Here is a 5672-nt window from a genome sequence, read left to right as displayed (position 1 = left end):
TCCTCTGCAGGCGGCACTTCATTTGTACCGTCTTCAAACAGTCCTGGCTGGCTCCTGTAATGCTGTTCCACTCGCTTAATGGCTTCCATGTTCTTTGACGATGTTTCTATTACAACTGTCGCCTTTATTGGAATTTCCAAACCCCCTTGTTAATGAATGTCGACCTTAAGCTATCGGTTTTGGAACCAAGACATGCAACTTGGTTGGTAGAAATGTACGGTATAACTTTTTCACCAGCGCACCTGGGAGTGTTCATGTCTTGAAAGGATGGCAGAAGGCGGGAAATAAAAGGTGTATTAACTAGAAGGGAAGTATTACCGCCAGCGTATCATCGCCAATGAAATGTAAATTGTGTGTTACTCAAAAACAATAAATTAAAGTGATTCAAGACATAAATTTCCGCAAAATCGCGAAATTTAAGTGTCGCGAAATATGCTCACATCAAAATCGCGAAATAAACATGTCGCGAACATTTCATGTAATAAGGTAGTAAAAGTTAACTGTGTCAATTAAACTTATACAAAAGGTGAGGGCAAGGCAACACTTACGTACAGATTAGAACGGAGAGGAACGATCGGACGTTCTCAAGTGAAGTTAGTTGACAAACCGATGCTTCGAATTCTGGTGATTTAAGGTAACTGAGCACAGTTTTTAAGCAATTATTCTTCCATTTCTGACATATTTATGTACTTTTTGCCTAGAAGCTCAAACTTGCTCACTGATAAATACTACAACGAAAGATCACGAGGGTTTATGCTTTTGACAGTTTATGTGCTCTGCGGGTTGTTACCATGGGAACGCATCTAGATTCAATATAAGGTTTCAGTATTCCCCAAATGACAACCTCACGTCGTCGCTGCTTCACGGTCACAAGTTTTATAAAAACCCCAATACAGTATATATTTTCTGAAAGCTTACGAATTTTAGATTCCGATTATTAGTTGATTTAAGGCAAGAAATAAAGACCCTTCCTAACATAGCGCTCATTTTCTACAAATTGAGTTCATGTCCGGTCAGAATTTAACCGGAGAAAGTGAGCGACATCGCTATGTTTTCTTCAGACCAGGATCTAAAAAACCGTGTCGGGGAATTATGATCAATTGTCTGGTTTATTTTTATACGCTCTTAAGGTTTACGTTTTTATGAAACAAGCATTAGCTTTGGTTAAATACTCAATACTTTCGAAGGAGGCAAAAAATAAACATTCTCGGACATGGCTTTTTTGCCACATTATCGGACAACATTCTTGCCTAATTTCAGCGAAAATGGATGAAAACTCGCTGTAAACGAACTAGAAACGTGCACCACATTCGATGAAATTTTAGTTTTAAGAAATAAGGCAAGTTGTTGACAGCTTCTAATTAGTGATAAGTTATTCATAGAATCGTTTTTCCTTTACAGCTTTGTCTAAAAGAAACCTTTTCTCGCTGAACTTTTTTGCAATTGAAAAAACTGAGGTGTACCTGGGAATAACAAAAACTAAAATTTGGCAAAATTATCAATTTTGGGGTATACTAATACCTTAAAACAAGGTCTAAGGGATGTTTATTCCTCTTTTATGCAAAATTTATTCATTAGTTTTTTTGAGGATATTTTCTTACCTGAAAAAATCTAAATAAAGTACGTTTAAATTTACAGGTTGACGTTTATTATTGTTTTTTAATGACGTTTATAACACGACATTAAAGGGCAAATTTGGCTGTAATCGTTAATAAAAGACACGTCATTTTGCCCAGCCACATTTGAATAATCCAATTAGTCCTATAATTTGTGCATTAAAAATGGGGTTTTTGGTACGTCTACCGGTAATTAGACCAATTTCGATATATTAAAATTCAGTCCTAAACAAAAGGCATCATCTCGAGGCTCTGGGGAATAAGTTTATGAATTTGTATGAGTTTATTCCCCAGAGCCTCGAGATGATGCCTTTTGTTTAGGACTGAATTTTAATACATCGAAATTGGTCTATTACCGATATCTATAACCCATTTCCTGTTTAACAAGAAAAACTACTTTAAAACGCATGGAACCGCAATGGGTACAAAAATGTCAGTATCTTTTGCCAACATTTTCATAGCTGCTGTTGAAACAGAACTAAGTTCATACAAGCCGGTTCTTTGGAAAAGATGCATCGACTACATCTTTTCTCTGTGGAACATAACCAAGGAAGTAATAAACAATTTCACAGAACTAGCAAATAGCTATCATCTCGTATTAAGCTCGTATTCTTTGCGATCTGTTAGTGATGGCGACCTTGTAGAGCCATCTTCAAAAATGCGAACATATGGAGATCGATCGTTTGCGGTATGTGCCCCTAGACTGTGGAACTCTTTGCCTCTTTCAATAAGTAGGAGTTCTTCTGTTGACACTTTTAAAAACGTGTTGAAAACGTTAACTTATCTTTTTAAAATGTTTGTTAGTGAATGTCAGTAAATGCAGTTTGTTTATAATTCATTTTTATTTGTTGTAAAGCGCCTCGGACGATTTATTGGAGTTGTGCGCCATAGAAATACTCTTTATTATTATTATTATTATTATTATTATTATTATTATTATTATTATTATTATTATTATTATTATTATTATTACCTGACTAAATATTCAAAGGTGACATTTCAGATAGAGAAAAATAACATTATTAGTTACATGCGTAGTTAAGGGCAAGAGATTTGAAAGACTTTCTATTCTTGAATGTGCGCACGCAGTTTAACCTTTCCAGTGGCGCGCTACATAGAGTTTCCCAGAGGCTTGGATCGATCCGAGGCTCTGGTGGCGAGAATGGTGCAAGCACGGCTTCATCTCCTGTCACCCTCTGGGCGTTGGGAAATACTTTGTCAAAGGCGAAGCACAAATTTGAAGAAAACATCGCACAATGCAAACACAGATTACGCACAGAGGTTATCCAGATAACCTTGTGAACATCTTCATATCTGAGGAATGTTGTCTTTAAAAGATGATCAAAAAGCGCGTAAAAAGATTTTGCCATTTGTTACATAATATCACCCATCCTTGCCTAATTTCAAAATGATTTTAACCACCAGCTGGCAGCTTCTACAAAACTAGCCCTTGCTAAGAAAAATCTTTAAAAATCCTCTCCATATTTTGAATTTACAAGGAAAATCCTTTGAAGATGTATTCGTTAGAGCAAAACTCTGAGAGTCTTTCAACTTCGTGTCTTTGTGACCGATAGTTGTCGTGTTTGGCCTGTCTACTCTTTGGACCATCGGCAGGGTGATAAGCCGTTCTTACGACACCGAAAGTGTTTACAGACGGAAGTCAGTTCTGTCTCCAACCGGTTTTTCCCAGACTAGAAGGGGACTTGCACGTAAATGTATTTCTGTGATACGTGAAAACCGTCAATCATTTATAAACAGGTTAACATGACCCTATTTAAGCTCGATTATAAGGATATCTGAGACATTTGACGGCTAATATTGGCTTGCCCATTTTGACGGTTGACAGTAAAAATATTGCGATTTTGACGGTTGACCGTTAAATTTTGGGGCATTTGACGGTTAACCCCATTGACACCCTCATAGTTTGCTAATAGGCGTTTTTTAGTTTTCCCAAATTTTTGTCTGCTCAATTTCGGAGACCGATTCATCTGGAATCGGAACTATTTTAATTTCAGATTTCTGTACTAATCTGTTAAGGGTTTTTGACAAATTTGTCCCTGCATGCGCTTGGGCAGCAGTTTGCTGAATTTCACGTCTAAAGCATCATGATGTTAACGTAATCGATGCGAATTTACACTGCATTTCCAAGACCATCGCAAGAAGGAGAAAAAAACGAAACTTGTTCGCCATACTCGCCATATTTGTTTTGTTTTTCAAATTCCATGCCGGCATTTAATATAAATACTGACCACGGAAAAAACTGTGATCTTAACGTCCGTTTCACCCATACCGTGGCAAACCGAGGACGGAGTCTTCGTTGTATTGTGACGAAGTAAATCGAAAAAAAATTCGCGACGATGGTATCATGTATTAGGGGCAGATCCAGGATTACTCTTAGGAGAGGGTGCATCACTAAAGCACTAATGAATGGCGTAGCTGACGGGTGAGGGTTTTCTTTTTTCGCAGAATACCAGCTGTATTAGAAAGCTGCAGGCCATCTCAGGGGGGAGGGGGGCACTTCCTGCACTCTCTGTACCCTCCCCCTCTTATATCCGCCCCTGTTTATGACTGATAATATACAGCAGTTTTCGTGAAAAGTGCAGTACCTATTGGATGGACGATTAACTGATTGCCGACCAGGGTGGGTTGAACCCACAACCTTCGGGTTAGATCACCGCTGCTCTACCGACTGAGCTACAAGGTCAGACGGGAGCAGGCCGTGGGAACTCAAGATGTTAAAGTCATGGCAATGAACATGTACAAGGACAAGGAGGGATTACGTTCTTGCAAACGTTGGCCGTGGAGCACTTATATTTGAACAGACTTAACTGATTAGAGTGTAAATAAATGTGAAGCGCCAGTTTTCTACTCCATATGACATAAGGACATAACGACAACGCAATTTCTAATCGTGAGTATTACAAAAGCTGGTTTACAGTGGTGTCAGCCTGGGTACAATACATATAAATTATTCACACTAATGGCTAACATAGTCATTGGTTTCAAAGTCTCTACGCGTATTTGTGAGTAATAAAGTTCCTTAGACGGTCATTGTTCGCCCTGGGGCGGGACTGGGGAGTACTCCCAGACCGTAGCCCATAGCTATGGGGTTGCTTTACAGTAGCTGGGAGTAAGGAGCATATTGGCTCCAGACCATTACCTCGTACATAAGATATAAAATTTGTACATATTTCCTTACGTCTCTTATTCAGCGTTTTAAGCCCAGATTGATACAAGGGACTGTTATAGTCGACGGCCGCGAACATTATGCGGAGGGCTTTGCGCTGCACAGACTCAGTCAGGTTGTCAAGACAGAGTGGGAGTGCAGCCCATACAGGCGCAGCGTATTCAAGCACTGAACGGATGAGGGCACAGTAAATAGAAACTAGGTCTGCACACGCAACACCCGATTTCCTAAGCAAACGAAGGGCATAAAGGCGTTTACAGGCTTTGGTGACTATGTGCTCTACATGCGCGTTCCATGATAGATCGTGAGAAACATGGACTCCAAGGAGCTTGTACGTCTGCACCTGATGGACAGGGCAGCCCTTGATGGTAATGGGGACCGGGGGACCAGGCTGGTATTAAAGGAAATTAATATCCATAACCTTACATTTTTTAGGGTTAAGGCGCATTCCTCGGAGAGAGGAAAAGCAAAAAATATCGTTCACAATAAGTGGGAGGTAGCTCGGGCTACATCTCGGAATTACCTCAAAGACGGTAGTATCATCTACATACTTTAGTCTACACAGCCAGGTGGCAACTAGACGATTAACTAAAATGGCAAACAATAAGGGGGCTAATTTTGTACCCTGGGGAATTCCTCCGTGAAGGGATACAGGTGATGATAATGATTTCCCTACTTTTACTCTTTGAGATCTCTCAGACAAGAAGGCACCTATCCATCTAATAATGGACGGGTGTACATTGAGAACTCTTCTAAAAGTACGTTGTGATCCACCAGGATAAAGCCTTTGGAAAAATCGGCAAAGAAAATCCGAATAGAGGTGTTACCCCTGTCCAAAAATTGCAGTATGGAATGGAAAAGGTACTCAA

At 39.6% G+C, this 5672-nt stretch overlaps 1 protein-coding gene across 1 annotated transcript in view; it reads right to left on the bottom strand.

The window, feature by feature from the left end:
• The window catches only part of LOC138042276 (histamine H2 receptor-like), a 2493-nt gene extending 1813 nt beyond the window's left edge, over positions 1-680 (bottom strand). Inside the window, exon 1 of the mRNA XM_068888124.1 lies at positions 553-680. The gene's annotated coding sequence lies outside the window, so the exon portion shown is untranslated. The remainder of the gene's footprint in view (positions 1-552) is intronic.
• Between the last annotated feature and the right edge of the window lie 4992 nt (positions 681-5672).

Source organism: Montipora capricornis, chromosome 3, assembly GCF_036669925.1.
Source record: "Montipora capricornis isolate CH-2021 chromosome 3, ASM3666992v2, whole genome shotgun sequence".
Lineage (NCBI taxonomy): Eukaryota > Metazoa > Cnidaria > Anthozoa > Scleractinia > Acroporidae > Montipora > Montipora capricornis.
Note: the sequence above shows the minus strand (reverse complement) of the source record. Positions and strands in the feature narration are given on the sequence as shown.